Here is a 17468-nt window from a genome sequence, read left to right as displayed (position 1 = left end):
ATCACTTCAGGTTAACCGTATCCCACCGACCTTCTTATTGACGATGAAACACAGAAATTGCATCGGATTAAATACGAAAGGCACAATGACGACTTAAGTACAAGAAAACTGATCTTCTTACTGTCTATGTTTTGAACCATTCCTGTGACACTAGTTATAGAATCCGATGCTTCACTTCAGGTTCACTATATCCCTCTGACCTTCTTATTGACGATGAAACACTGAAATTGCATCGGAATTAAATACAAAAGGCACAATGCCGACTTTAGTACAAGAAAACTGACTCTTCTTACTGTCTATGTTTTGAACCATTCCTGTGACACTAGTTATATATTCCGATGCTTCACTTCAGGTTTACTGTATGCCTCTGACTTTCTTATTTACGATGAAACACAGAAATTCCATCGGATTTAAATACAAAAAGAACAATGCTGACATAACTACAAGAAAACTGACTCTTCATAATGTCTATGATTTGAACCATTCCTGTGACACTAGTTATAGATTCCGATGCTTCACTTCAGGTTTACTGTATCCCTCTGACATTCTTATTGACGATGAAACACAGAAATTGCATCGAAGTTAAATAGAAAAGGCACAATGCCGACTTAAGTACAAGAAAACTGACTCTTCTTACTGTCTATGTTTGAACCATTCCTGTGACACTAGTTATAGAATCCGATGGTTCACTTCAGGTTCACTACATCCCTCTGACCTTCTTATTGACGATGAAACACTGAAATTGCATCAGAAATAAATACAAAAGGCACAATGCCGTCTTAAGTAGAAGAAAACTGCCTCTTCTTACTGTCTATGCTTTGAACCATTCCTGTGACACTAGTTATAGATTCCGATGCTTCACTTCAGGTTTACTGTATGCCTCTGACCTTCTTATTGACGATGACACACATAACTTGCATCGGAATTAGATACAAAAAGCACAATGCCGACTTAAGTAGAAGAAAACTGACACTTCTTACAGTCTATGTTTTGAACCATTCCTGTGACACTAGTTATAGAATCCGATGCTTCACTTCAGGTTTACTGTATCCCTTTGACCTTCTTATTGACGATGAAACACAGAAATTGCATCGGAATTAAATGCAAAAGGCACAATGCCGACTTAAGTACAGGAAAACTGTCTCTTCTTACTGTCTATGTTTGAACCATTGATGTGACACTAGTTACAGATTCCGATGCTTCACTTCAGCTTTACTGTATCCCTCTGACCTTCTTATTGACGATGAAACAAAGAAATTGCATCGGAAATAAATACAAAAGGCACAATGCCGACTTACGTACAAGAAAACTGACTCATTTTACTGTCTAAGTTTTGAACCATTCCCGTGACACTAGTTATAGATTCCGATGCTTCACTTCAGGTTTACTGTATCCCTCTGACCTTCTTAATGACGATGAAACACAGAAATTGAATCGGAATTAAATAGAAAAGGCACAATGCCGAATTAAGTACAAGAAAACTGACTCTTCTTACTGTCTATGTTTTGAACCATTCCTGTGACACTAGTTATAGATTCCAAAGCTTCACTTCAGGTTTACTGTATCCCTCTTACCTTCTGATTGACGATGATACACAGAAACTTAATCGGAATTAAATACAAAAGGCACAATGCCAACTTAAGTACAAGAAAACTGACTCTTCTTACTGTCTATGTTTTGAACCATACCTGTGACTCTAGTTATAGATTCCGATGCTTCACTTCAGGTTTACTGTATACCTCAGACCTTCTTATTGACGATGACACACATAACTTGCATCCTAATTAAATACAAGAAGCACAATGCCCACTTAAGTACAAGTAAACTGACTCTTCATACTGTCTATGGTTTGAACCATTCCTGTGACACTAGTTATAGATTACGATGCTTTACTTCAGGTTTACTGTACCCCTCTAACCTACTTCTTGACGATGAAACACAGAAATTGATTCGGAATTAAATACAAAGTCTCAATGCCGACTTAAGTACAAGATAACTGAATTTTCTTACTGTCTGTGTTTTGAACCATTCCTGTGACACTAGTTATAGTTCCCGATGCCTCACTTCAGGTTTACTGTTTCCCTCTGACCTTCCTATTGACGATGAAATACAGAAATTGCATCGGAATTAAATACAAAAGGTACAATGCCGACTTAAGTACAAGGAAACTGACTCTTCTTACTGTCTATGTCTTGAACCATTAATGTGACACTCGTTATAGATTCCGATGCATTACTTCAGGTTTACTGTATCCCTCTGACCTTCTTATTGAGGATGAAACACAGAAATTGCTTCGGAATTAAATACAAAAGGCACAATGCCGACTTAAGTACAAGATAACTGACTCTTCTTACTGTCTATGTTTTGAACCATTCCTGTGACACTAGTTATAGATTCCGATGCTTCACTTCAGCTTTACTGTATCCCTCTGACCTTCTTATTGACGATGAAACAAAGAAATTGCATCGGAATTAAATACAAAAGGCACAATACCGACTTACGTCCAAGAAAACTGACTCTTTTTACTGTCTAAGATTTGAACCATTCCCGTGACACTAGTTATAGATTCCGATGCTTCACTTCAGGTTTACTGTATCCCTCTGACCTTCTTAATGACGATGAAACACAGAAATTGAATCGGAATTAAATAGAAAAGGCACAATGCTGACCTAAGCACAAGAAAACTGACTCTTCTTACTGTCTATGTTTTGAACCATTCCTGTGACACTAGTTATAGATTCCAAAGTTTCTCTTCAGGTTTACTGTATCCCTCTGACCTTCTTATTGACGATGATACACAGAAACTGCATCGGAACTAAATACAAAAGGCACAATGCCAACTTAAGCACAAGAAAACTGACTCTTCTTACTGTCTATGCTTTGAACCATACCTGTGACTCTAGTTATAGATTCCGATGCTTCACTTCAGGTTTACTGTATACCTCTGACCTTCTTATTGACGATGACACACATAACTTGCATCGGAATTAAATACAAAAAGCACAATGCCGACATAAGTACAAGAAAACTGACACTTCTTACAGTCTATGTTTTGAACCATTCATGTGACACTAGTTACAGATTCCGATGCTTCACTGTAGGTTTACTGTATCCCTCTGACATTCTTATTGACGATGAAACACCGAAATTGCATCGGAATTAAATGCAAAAGGCACAATGCCGACTTAAGTATAGGAAAACTGACTCTTCTTACTGTCTATGGTTGAACCATTCCTGTGACACTAGTTATAGATTCCGATGCTTCACTTCAGGTTTACTGTTTCCCTCTGACCTTCTTATTCACGATGAAACACAGAAATTGCATCGGAATTAAATACAAAAGGCACAATGCCGACTTTAGTACAAGAAACTGACTCTTCTTACTGTCTATGATTTGAACCAATCCTGTGACACTAGTTATAGATTCCGATGCTTCACTTCAGGTTTACTGTATGCCTCTGACTTTCTTATTGACGATGAAACACAGAAATGTTATCGGAATTAAATACAAAAGGTACAATGCCGACTTAAGTACAAGAAAACTGATCTTCTTACTGTCTATGTTTTGAACCATTCCTGTGACACTAGTTATAGAATCCGATGGTTCACTTCAGGTTCACTATATCCCTCTGACCTTCTTATTGACGATGAAACACTGAAATAGCATCGGAATTAAATACAAAAGGCACAATGCCGACATAAGTACAAGAAAACTGACTCTTCATACTGTCTATGTTTTGAACCATTCCTGTGACACTACTTATAGATTCCGATGCTTCACTACAGGTTTACTGTATCCCTCTGACCTTCATATTGAGGATGAAACACAGAAATTGCTTCGGAATTAAATACAAAAGGCACAATGCCGACTTAAGTACAAGAAAACTGACTCTTCTTACTGTCTATGTTTTGAACCATTCCTGTGACACTAGATATAGATTACGATGCTTTACTTCAGGTTTACTGCATCCCTCTGACCTTCTTCTTGACGATGAAACACAGAAATTGCTTCGGAATTAAATACAAAAGGCTCAATGCCGACTTAAGTACAAGATAACTGACTTTTCTTACTGTCTGTGTTTTGAACCATTCCTGTGACACTAGTTATAGATTCCGATGCTTCACTTCAGGTTTACTGTTTCCCTCTGACCTTCATATTGACGATGAAACACAGAAATTGCATCGGAATTAAATACAAAAGGCACAATGCCGACTTTAGTACAAGAAACTGACTCTTCTTACTGTCTATGATTTGAACCAATCCTGTGACACTAGTTACAGATTCCGATGCTTCACTTCAGGTTTACTGTATGCCTCTGACTTTCTTATTGACGATGAAACACAGAAATGTTATCGGAATTAAATACAAAAGGTACAATGCCGACTTAAGTACAAGAAAACTGATCTTCTTACTGTCTATGTTTGAACCATTCCTGTGACACTAGTTATAGAATCCGATGGTTCACTTCAGGTTTACTGTATCCCTCTGACCTTCTTATTGACGATGAAACACAGATATTGCGTCGGAATTTAATACAAAAGGCACAATGCCGACTTAAGTACAAGAAAACTGACTCTTCTTACTGTCTATGTTTTGAACAATGCCTGTGACACTAGTTATAGATTCCGATGCATCACTTCAGGTTAACCGTATCCCACCGACCTTCTTATTGACGATGAAACACAGAAATTGCATCGGATTAAATACAAAAGGCACAATGCCGACTTAAGTACAAGAAAACTGATCTTCTTACTGTCTATGTTTTGAACCATTCCTGTGACACTTGTTATAGAATCCTATGCTTCACTTCAGTTTCACTATATCCCTCTGACCTTCTTATTGACGATGAAACACTGAAATTGCATCGGAATTAAATACAAAAGGCACAATGCCGACCTAAGTACAGGAAAACTGATCTTCTTACTGTCTATGTTTTGAACCATTCCTGTGACACTAGTTATAGAATCCGATGCTTCACTTCAGGTTCACTATATCCCTCTGACCTTCTTATTGACGATGAAACACTGAAATTGCATCGGAATTAAATACAAAAGGCACAATGCCGACTTTAGTACAAGAAAACTGACTCTTCTTACTGTCCATGTTTTGAACCATTCCTGTGACACTAGTTATATATTCCGATGCTTCACTTCAGGTTTTTCTGTATGCCTCTGACTTTCTTATTTACGATGAAACACAGAAATTGCATCGGAATTAAATACAAAAGGCACAATGCCGACTTAAGTACAATAAAACTGACTCTTCATAATGTCTATGATTTGAACAATTCCTGTGACACTAGTTATAGATTCCGATGCTTCACTTCAGGTTTACTGTATCCCTCTGACCTTCTTATTGACGATGAAACACAGAAATTGCATCGGAATTATATATAAAAAGCACAATTCCGACTTAAGTACAAGGAAACTGACTCTTCTTACTGTCTATGTTTTGAACCATTCCTGTAACACTACATATAGATTCCGATGCTTCACATCAGGTTTACTGTATCCCTCTGACCTTCTTATTGACGATGAACAAAGAAATTGCATCGGAATTAAATACAAAAGGCACAATGCCGACTTAAGTACAAGAAAACTAACTCTTCTTACTGTCTAACTTTTGAACCAATCCTATGACACCAGTTATAGATTCCGAGGCTTCGCTTCAGGTTTAATATATCGCTCTGACCTTCTTATTGACGATGAAACACAGAAAATGCATCGGAATTAAATACAAAAGGCACAATGCCGACTAAAGTACAAGAAAACTGACTCTTCTTACTGTCTATGTTTTGAACCATATCTGTGACACTAGTTATAGATTCCGATGGTTCACTTCAGGTTTACTGTATACCTCTGTCCTTCTTATTGACGATGAAACACAGAAATTGCATCGGAAATAAATACAAAAGGCACAATGCCGACTTAAGTACAAGAAAACTAACTCTTCTTACTGTCTTTCTTTTGAACCATTCATGTGACACTAGTTATAGATTCCGATGCTTCACTTCAATTTTACAGTATCCCTCTGACCTTCTTATTGACGATGAAACACAGAAATTGCATCGGAATTAAATACAAAAAAGCACAATGCCGACTTAAGTACAAGAAAACTAACTCTTCTTACTGTCTAACTATTGAACCATTCCTGTGACACTAGTTATAGATTCCGATGCTTCGCTTCAGGTTTACTGTATCCCTCTGACCTTCTTATTGACGATGAAACACAGAAAATGCATCGGAATTAAATACAAAAGGCACAATGCCGACTTAAGTACAAGAAAACTGACTCTTCTTACTGTCAATGTCTTGAACCATTCCTGTGACACTAGTTATAGATTCTGATGCTTCACTTCAGGTTTACCGTATCCCTCCGACCTTCTTATTTACGATGAAACACAGAAATTGCATCGGATTAAATACAAAAGGCACAATGCCGACATAAGTACAAGAAAACTGATCTTCTTACTATCTATGCTTTGAAACATTCCTGTGACACTAGTTATAGAATCCGATGCTTCACTTCAGGTTCACTATATCCCTCTGACCTTCTTATTGACGATGAAACACTGAAATTGCATCAGAAATAAATACAAAAGGCACAATGCCGTCTTAAGTAGAAGAAAACTGCCTCTTCTTACTGTCTATGCTTTGAACCATTCCTGTGACACTAGTTATAGATTCCGATGCTTCACTTCAGGTTTACTGTATGCCTCTGACCTTCGTATTGACGAAGAAACACAGAGATTGCATGGGAATTAAATACAAAAAGCACAATGCCGTCTTAAGTACAAGAAAACTAACTCTTCTTACAGTCTATGTTTTGAACCATTCATGTGACACTAGTTACAGATTCCGATGCTTCACTGTAAGTTTACTGTATCCCTCTGATCTTCTTATTGACGATGAAACACAGAAATTGCATCGGAATTAAATGCAAAAGGCACAATGCCGACTTAAGTACAAGAAAACTGACTCTTCTTACTGTCTATGCTTTGAACGATTCCTGTGAAACTAGTTATAGATTCTGCTGCTCCACTTCAGGTTTACTGTATCCCTCTGACCTTCTTATTGACGATGAAACACAGAAATTGCATCGGAGTTAAATACAAAAGGGACAATGCCGACTTTAGTACAAGAAAACTGACTTTTCTAACTGTCTATGTTTTGAACCATTCCTGTGACACTAGTTATAGATTCCGATGCTTCACTTCAGGTTTACTGTATCCCTCTGACCTTCTTATTGACGATGAAACACAGATATTGCGTCGGAATGTAATACAAAAGGCACAATGCCGACTTAAGTACAAGAAAACTGACTCTTCTTACTGTCTATGTTTTGAACAATGCCTGTGACACTAGTTATAGATTCCGATGCATCACTTCAGGTTAACCGTATCCCACCGACCTTCTTATTGACGATGAAACACAGAAATTGCATCTGATTAAATACAAAAGGCACAATGCCGACTTAAGTACAAGAAAACTGATCTTCTTACTGTCTATGTTTTGAACCATTCCTGTGACACTAGTTATAGAATCCTATGCTTCACTTCAGTTTCACTATCTCCCTCTGACCTTCTTATTGACGATGAAACACTGAAATTGCATCGGAATTGAATACAAAAGGCACAATGCCGACCTAAGTACAAGAAAACTGATCTTCTTACTGTCTATGTTTTGAACCATTCCTGTGACACTAGTTATAGAATCCGATGCTTCACTTCAGGTTCACTATATCCCTCTGACCTTCTTATTGACGATGAAACACTGAAATTGCATCGGAATTAAATACAAAAGGCACAATGCCGACTTTAGTACAAGAAAACTGACTCTTCTTACTGTCTATGTTTTGAACCATTCCTGTGTCACTAGTTATATATACCGATGCTTCACTTCAGGTTTACTGTATACCTCTGACTTTCTTATTTACGATTAAACACAGAAATTGCATCGGAATTAAATACAAAAGGCACAATGCCGACTTAAGTACAATAAAACTGACTCTTCATAACGTCTATCATTTGAACCATTCCTGTGACACTAGTTATAGATTCCGATGCTTCACTTCAGGTTTACTGTATCCCTCTGACCTTCTTATTGACGATGAAACACAGAAATTGCATCGGAATTATATATATAAAGCACAATGCCGACTTAAGTACAAGGAAACTGACTATTCTTACTGTCTATGTTTTGAACCATTCCTGTAACACTACATATAGATTCCGATGCTTGACATCGGGTTTACTGTATCCCTCTGACCTTCTTATTGACGATGAACAAAGAAATTGCATCGGAATTAAATACAAAAGGCACAATGCCGACTTAAGTACAAGAAAACTAACTCTTCTTACTGTCTAACTTTTGAACCATTCCTATGACACTAGTTATAGATTCCGATGCTTCGCTTCAGGTTTACTGTATCCCTCTGACCTTCTTATTGACGATGAAACACAGAAAATGCATCGGAATTAAATACAAAAGGCACAATGCCGACTTAAGTACAAGAAAACTGACTCTTCTTACTGTCCATGTCTTGAACCATTCCTGTGACACTAGTTATAGATTCCGATGCTTCACTTCAATTTTACTGTATCCCTCTGACCTTCTTATTGACGATGAAACACAGAAATTGCATCGGAATTAAATACAAAAAAGCACAATGCCGACTTAAATACAAGCAAACTGACTCATCGTACTGTCTATGTTTTGAACCATATCTGTGACACTAGATATAGATTACGATGCTTCACTTCATGTTTACTGTATACCTCTGACCTTCTTATTGACGATGACACACATAACTTGCATCGGAATTAAATACAAAAAGCACAATGCCGACTTAAGTAGAAGAAAACTGACACTTCTTACAGTCTATGTTTTGAACCATTCCTGTGACACTAGTTATAGAATCCGATGCTTCACTTGAGGTTCACTATGTCCCTCTGACCTTCTTATTGACGATGAAACACTGAAATTGCATCGGAATTAAATACAAAAGGCACAATGCCGCCTTAAGTACAAGAAAACTGACTCTTCATACTGTCTATGTTTTGAACCATTCCTGTGACACTACTTATAGATTCCGATGCTTCACTTCAGGTTTACTGTATCCCTTTGACCTTCTTATTGACGATGAAACACAGAAATTGCATCGGAATTAAATGCAAAAGGCACAATGCCGACATAAGTACAGGAAAACTGTCTCTTCTTACTGTCTATGTCTGAACCATTCCTGTGACACTAGTTATAGATTCCGATGCTTCGCTTCAGGTTTACTGTTTCCCTCTGACCTTCTTAATAACGATGAAACACAGAAATTGCATCGGAATTAAATACAAAAGGCACAATGCCGACTTTAGTACAAGAAAACTGACTCTTCTTACTGTCTATGATTTTAAACATTCCTGTGACACTAGTTATAGATTCCGCTGCTTCACTTCAGGTTTACTGTGTGCCTCTGACTTTCTTATTGGCGATGAAACACAGAAATGTTATCGGAATTAAATACAAAAGGTACAATGCCGACTTAAGTACAAGAAAACTGATCTCCTTACTGTCTATGTTTTTAACCATTCCTGTGACACTAGTTATAGAATCCGATGCTTCACTTCAGGTTCACTATATCCCTCTGACCTTCTTATTGACGATGAAACACTGAAATTGCATCGGAATTAAATACAAAAGGCACAATGCCGTCATAAGTACAACAAAACTGACTCTTCATACTGTCTATGTTTTGGACCATTCCTGTGACACTACTTATAGATTCCGATGCTTCACTTAAGGTTTACTGTATCCCTCTGACCTTCTTATTGACGATGAAACACAGAAATTGCTTCGGAATTAAATACAAAAGGCACAATGCCGACTTAAGTACAAGAAAACTGACTCTTCTTACTGTCTATGTTTTGAACCATTCCTGTAACACTAGATATAGATTACGATGCTTTACTTCAGGTTTACTGCATCCCTCTGACCTTCTTCTTGACGATGAAACACAGAAATTGCTTCGGAATTAAATACAAAAGGCTCAATGCCGACTTAAGTACAAGATAACTGACTTTTCTTACTGTCTGTGTTTTGAACCATTCCTGTGACACTAGTTATAGATTCCGATGCTTCACTTCAGGTTTACTGTTTCCCTCTGACCTTCATATTGACGATAAAACACAGAAATTGCATCGGAATTAAATACAAAAGGTACAATGCCGACTTAAGTACAAGGAAACTGACTCTTCTTACTGTCTATGTCTTGAACCATTCATGTGACACTCGTTATAGATTCCGATGCATTACTTCAGGTTTACTGTATCCCTCTGACCTTCTTATTGAGGATGAAACACAGAAATTGCTTCGGAATTAAATACAAAAGACACAATGGCGACTTAAGTTCAAGATAACTGACTCTTCTTACAGTCTATGTTTGAACCATTCCTCTGACACTAGTTATAGATTCCGATGCTTCACTTGAGGTTTACAGTATCCCTCTGACCTTCTTATTGACGATGAAACACAGAAATTGCATCGAAATAAAATACAAAAGGCACAATGCCGACTTAATTACAAGATAACTGACGCCTCTTACTGTCTATGTTTTGAACCATTCCTGTGACACTAGTTATAGATTCCGATGCTTCACTTCAGCTTTACTGTATCCCTCTGACCTTCTTATTGACGATGAAACAAAGAAATTGCATCGGAATTAAATACAAAAGGCACAATGCCGACTTACGTAAGAGAAAACTGACTCTTTTTACTGTCTAAGTTTTGAACCATTCCCGTGACACTAGTTATAGATTCCGATGATTCACTTCAGGTTTACTGTATCCCTCTGACCTTCTCAATGACGATGAAACACAGAAATTGAATCGGAATTAAATAGAAAAGGCACAATGCCGACTTAAGTACAAGAAAACTGACTATTCTTACTGTCTATGTTTTGAACCATTCCTGTGACACTAGTTATAGATTCCGATGCTTCACTTCAGGTTTACTGTATCCATCTTTCCTTCTGATTGACGATGATACACAGAAACTGCATCGGAATTAAATACAAAAGGCACAATGCCAACTTAAGTACAAGAAAACTGACTCTTCTTACTGTCTATGTTTTGAACCATACCTGTGACTCTAGTTATAGATTCCGATGCTTCACTTCAGGTTTACTGTATCCCTCTGACCTTCTTATTGACGATGAAACACAGATATTGCGTCGGAATTTAATACAAAAGGCACAATGCCGACTTAAGTACAAGAATACTGACTCTTCTTACTGTCTATGTTTTGAACAATCCCTGTGACACTAGTTATAGATTCCGATGCATCACATCAGGTTAACCGTATCCCACCGACCTTCTTATTGACGATGAAACACAGAAATTGCATCGGATTAAATACAAAAGGCACAATGCCGACTTAAGTACAAGAAAACTGATCTTCTTACTGTCTATTTTTTGAACCATTCCTGTGACACTAGTTGTAGAATCCTATGCTTCACTTCAGTTTCACTATATCCCTCTGACCTTCTTATTGACGATGAAACACTGAAATTGCATCGGAATTAAATACAAAAGGCACAATGCCGACTTTAGTACAAGAAAACTGACTCTTCTTACTGTCTATGTTTTGAACCATTCCTGTGACACTACTTATAGATTCCGATGCTTCACTTCTGGTTTACTGTATGCCTCTGACTCTCTTATTGACGATGAAACACAGAAATTGTATCGGAATTAAATACAAAAGGCACAATGCCAACTTAAGTACAATAAAACTGACTCTTCATACTGTCTATGATTTGAACCATTCCTGTGACACTAGTTATAGATTCCGATGCTTCACTTCTGGTTTACTGTATCCCTCTGACCTTCTTATTGACGATGAAACACAGAAATTCCATCGGAATTATATATAAAAAGCACAATGCCGACTTAAGTACAAGGAAACTGACTCTTCTTACTGTCTATGTTTTGAACCATTCTTGTAACACTACATATAGATTCCGATGCTTCACATCAGGTTTACTGTATCCCTCTGACCATCTTATTGACGATGAACAAAGAAATTGCATCGGAATTAAATACAAAAGGCACAATGCCGACTTAAGTACAAGGAAACTAACTCTTCTTACTGTCTAACTTTTGAACCATTCCTGTGACTCTAGTTATAGATTCCGATGCTTCACTTCAGGTTTACTGTATCCCTCTGACCTTCTTATTGACGATGAAACACAGAAAATGCATCGGAATTAAATACAAAAGGCACAATGCCGACTTAAGTACAAGAAAACTGACTTTTCTTACTGTCCATATCTTGAACCATTCCTGTGACACTAGTTATAGATTCCGATGCTTCACTTCAATTTTACTGTATCCCTCTGACCTTCTTATATACGATGAAACACAGAAATTGCATCGGAATTAAATACAAAAAAAGCACAATGCCGACTTAAGTACAAGCAAACTGACTCATCTTACTGTCTATGTTTTGAACCATATCTGTGACACTAGTTATAGATTCCGATGCTTCACTTCAGGTTTACTGTATACCTCTGTCCTTCTTATTGACGATGAAACACAGAAATTGCATCGGAAATAAATACAAAAGGCACAATGCCGACTTAAGTACAAGAAAACTAACTCTTCTTACTGTCTTTGTTTTGAACCATTCATGTGACACTAGTTATAGATTCCGATTCTTCACTGATGGTTTACTGTATCCCTCTGACCTTCTTATTGACGATGAAACACAGATTTTGCATCGGAATTAAATACAAAAGGCACAATGACGACTTAAGTACAAGAAAACTGACTCTTCTTACTGTCTATGTTTTGAACCATTCCTGTAACACTAGTTATAGATTCTGATGCTTCACTTCAGGTTTACCGTATCCCTCCGACCTTCTTATTTACGATGAAACACAGAAATTGCATCGGATTAAATACAAAAGGCACAATGACGACATAAGTACAAGAAAACTGATCTTCTTACTGTCTATGTTTTGAACCATTCCTGTGACACTAGTTATAGAATCCGATGCTTCACTTCAGGTTCACTATATCCCTCTGACCTTCTTACTGACGATGAAACACTGAAATTGCATCGGATTTAAATACAAAAGGAACAATGCTGACATAACTACAAGAAAACTGACTCTTCTTACTGTCTATGTTTTGAACCATTCCTGTGACACTAGTTATAGATTCCGATGCTTCACTTGAGGTTTACTGAATGCCTCTGACCTTCTTATTGACGATGAAATACAGAAATTGCATCGGAATTAAATACAATAGGCACAATGCCGACTTAAGTACAAGAAAACTGACTCCTCTTACTGTCTATGTTTTGAACCATTCCTGTGACCCTAGTTATAGATTCCGATGCTTCACTTCAGGTTTACTGTATCCCTCTGACCTTCTTATTGACGATGAAACACAGAAATTGCATCGAAAGTAAATAGAAAAGGCACAATGCCGACTTAAGTACAAGAAAACTGACTCTTCTTACTGTCTATGTTTGAACCATTCCTGCGACACCAGTTATAGAATCCGATGGTTCACTTCAGATTCACTACATCCCTCTGACCTTCTTATTGACGATGAAACACTGAAATTGCATCAGAAATAAATACAAAAGGCACAATGCCGTCTTAAGTAGAAGAAACTGCCTCTTCTTACTGTCTATGCTTTGAACCATTCCTGTGACACTTGTTAAAGACTCCGATGCTTCACTTCAGGTTTACTGTATGCCTCTGACCTTCGTATTGACGAAGAAACACAGAGATTGCATCGGAATTAAATACAAAAGGCACAATGCCGACTTAAGTACAAGAAAACTGACTCTTCTTACTGTCTATGTTTTGAACCATTCCTGTGACTCTAGTTATAGATTCCGATGCTTCACTTCAGGTTTACTGTATCCCTCTGACCTTCTTATTGACGATGACACACATAACTTGCATCGGAATTAAATACAAAAAGCACAATGCCGACTTAAGTACAAGAAAACTGACTCTTCTTACAGGCAGTGTTTTGAACCATTCATGTGACACTAGTTACTGATTCCGATGCTTCACTGTAGGTTTACTGTATTCCTCTGACATTCTTATTGACGATGAAACACAGAATTTGCATCGGAATTAAATGCAAATGGCACAATGCCGACTTAAGTACAAGAAAACTGACTCTTCTTACTGTCTACGTTTGAACCATTCCTGTGTCACTAGTTATAGATTCCGATGCTTCACTTCAGGTTTACTGTTTCCCTCTGACCTTCTTATTGACGATGAAACACAGAAATTGCATCGGAGTTAAATACAAAGGCACAATGCCGACTTTAGTACAAGAAAACTGACTCTTCTTACTGTCTATGTTTTGAACCATTCCTGTGACACTAGTTATAGATTCCGATGCTACACTTAAGGTTTACTGTATGCCTCTGACTTTCTTATTGATGATGAAACACAGAAATTGTATAGGAATTAAATACAAAAGGCACAATGCCGGCTTAAGTTCAAGAAACCTGATCTTCTTACAGTCTATGTTTTGAACCATTCCTGTGACACTAGTTATAGAATCCGATGCTTCACTTCAGGTTCACTATATCCCTCTGACCTTCTTATTGACGATGAAACACTGAAATTGCATCGGAATCAAATACAAAAGGCACAATGCCGACTTTAGTACAAGAAAACTGACTCTTCTTACTGTCTATGTTTTGAACCGTTCGTGTGACACTAGTTACAGATTCCGATGCTTCACTTCAGGTTTACTGTATGCCTCTGACTTTCTTATTGACGATGATACACAGAAATTGCATCGGAATTAAATACAAAAGGCACAATGCCGACTTAAGTACAAGAAAACTGACTCTTTTTACAGTCTACGTTTTGAATCATTCGTGTAACACTAGTTATAGATTCCGATGCTTCACTTCTGGTTTACTGTATCGCTCTGACCTTGTTATTGACGATGAAACACTGATATTGCATCGGAATTAAATACAAAAGTCACAATGCCGACTTAAGTACAAGAAAACTGACTCTTCTTACTGTCTATGTTTTGAACCATTCCTGTGACAGTAGTTATAGATTCCGATGCTTCACGTCAGGTTTACTATATCCCCCTGACCTTCTTATTGACGAAGAAACACAGAAATTGCTTCGGAATTAAATACAAAAGGCACAATGCCGACTTAAGTACAAGAAAACTGATCTTCTTACTGTCTATGTTTTGAACAATGCCGGTGACACTAGTTATAGATTCCGATGCTTCACTTCAGGTTTACCGTATCCCTCCGACCTTCTTATTGACGATGAAACACAGAAATTGCATCGGATTAAATACAAAAGGCACAATGCCGACTTAAGTACAAGAAAACTGATCTTCTTACTGTCTATGTTTTGAACCATTCCTGTGACACTAGTTATAGATTCCGATGCTTCACTTCTGGTTTACTGTATCGCTCTGACCTTGTTATTGACGATGAAACACTGATATTGCATCGGAATTAAATACAAAAGGCACAATGCCGATTTAAGTACAAGAAAACTGACTCTTCTTACTGTCTATGATTTGAACCATTCCTGTGACAGTAGTTATAGATTCCGAAGCTTCACTTCAGGTTTACTGTATCCCCCTGACCTTCTTATTGACGATGATACACAGAAATTGCTTCGGAGTTAAATACAAAAGGCACAATGCCAATTTAAGTACAAGAAAACTGACTCTTCTTACTGTCTATGTTTTGAACCATTCCTGTGACAGTAGTTATAGATTCCGATGCTTCACTTCAGGTTTACTGTATCCCCCTGACCTTCTTATTGACGATGAAACACAGAAATTGATTCGGAATTAAATACAAAAGGCACAATGCCGACTTAAGTACAAGAAAACTGACTCTTCTCACTGTCTATGTCTTGTACCATTCCAGTGACACTAGTTATAGATTCCGATGGTTCACTTCAGGTTTACTGTATCCATCAGACCTTCTTATTGACCATGAAACACAGAAATTGCATCGGAATTAAATACAAAAGGCACAATGGCCACTTATGTGCAAGAAAACTGACTCTTCTTACTGTCTATGATTGAACCATTCCTGTGACACTAGTTATAGATTCCGATGCTTCACTTCAGGTTTACTGCATCCCTCTGACCGTCTTATTGACGATGAAACACAGAAATTGCATCGGAATTAAATACAAAAGGCACAATGCCGACTTAAGTACAAGAAAACTGACTCTTCTTACTGTCTATGTTTGAACCATTCCTGAGACACTGGTTATAGATTCCGATGCTTCACTTCAGGTTTACTGTGTGCCTCTGACATTCTTATTGACGGTGAAACACAGAAATTTCATCGGAATTAAATACAAAAGGCACAATACCCACTTAAGTACAAGTAAACTGACTCTTCTTACTGTCTATGTTTTGAACCATTCCTGTGACACTAGTTATAGATTCTGCTGCTTCACTTCAGGTTTACTGTATCCCTCTGAGCTTCTTATTGACGATGAAACACAGAAATCGCATCGGAGTTAAATACAATAGGCACAATGCCCACTTTGGTACAAGAAAACTGACTCTTCTAACTGTCTATGTTTTGAACCATTCCTGTGACACTAGTTATAGTTTCCGATGCTTCACTTCAGGTTTACTGTATCCCTCTGTCCTTCTTATTGACGATGAAACACAGATATTGCGTCGGAATTAAATACAAAAGGCACAATGCCGACTTAAGTACAAGAAAACTGACTCTTCTTACTGTCTATGTTTGAACCATTCCTGAGACACTAGTTATAGATTCCGATGCTTCACTTCAGGTTTACTGTGTGCCTCTGACATTCTTATTGACGATGAAACACAGAAATTGCATCGGAATTAAATACAAAAGGCACAATACCCACTTAAGTACAAGAAAACTGACTCTTCTTACTGTCTATGTTTCGAATTATTCCTGTAACACTAGTTATAGATTCTGCTGCTTCACTTCAGGTTTACTGTATCCCTCTGACCTTCTTATTGACGATGAAACACAGAAATTGCATCGGAGTTAAATACAATAGGCACAATGCCGACTTTAGTACGAGAAAACTGACTCTTCTAACTGTCTATGTTTTGAACCATTCCTGTGACACTAGTTATAGATTCCGATGCTTCACTTCAGGTTTACTGTATATCTCTAACCTTCTTATTGACGATGAAACACAGATATTGCGTCCGAATTAAGTACAAAAGGCACAATGCCGACTTAAGTACAAGAAAACTGACTCTACTTAGTGTCTATGTTGTGAACAATGACGGTGACACTAGTTATAGATTCCGATGCTTCACTTCAGGTTTACCGTATCCCTCCAACCTTCTTATTGACGATGAAACACAGAAATTGCATCGGATTAAATATAAAAGGCACAATGCCGACTTAAGTACAAGAAAACTGATCTTCTTACTGTCTATGTT

The sequence above is a fragment of the Schistocerca americana genome, chromosome 9, assembly GCF_021461395.2.
Source record: "Schistocerca americana isolate TAMUIC-IGC-003095 chromosome 9, iqSchAmer2.1, whole genome shotgun sequence".
Classification (NCBI taxonomy): domain Eukaryota; kingdom Metazoa; phylum Arthropoda; class Insecta; order Orthoptera; family Acrididae; genus Schistocerca; species Schistocerca americana.
Note: the sequence above shows the minus strand (reverse complement) of the source record.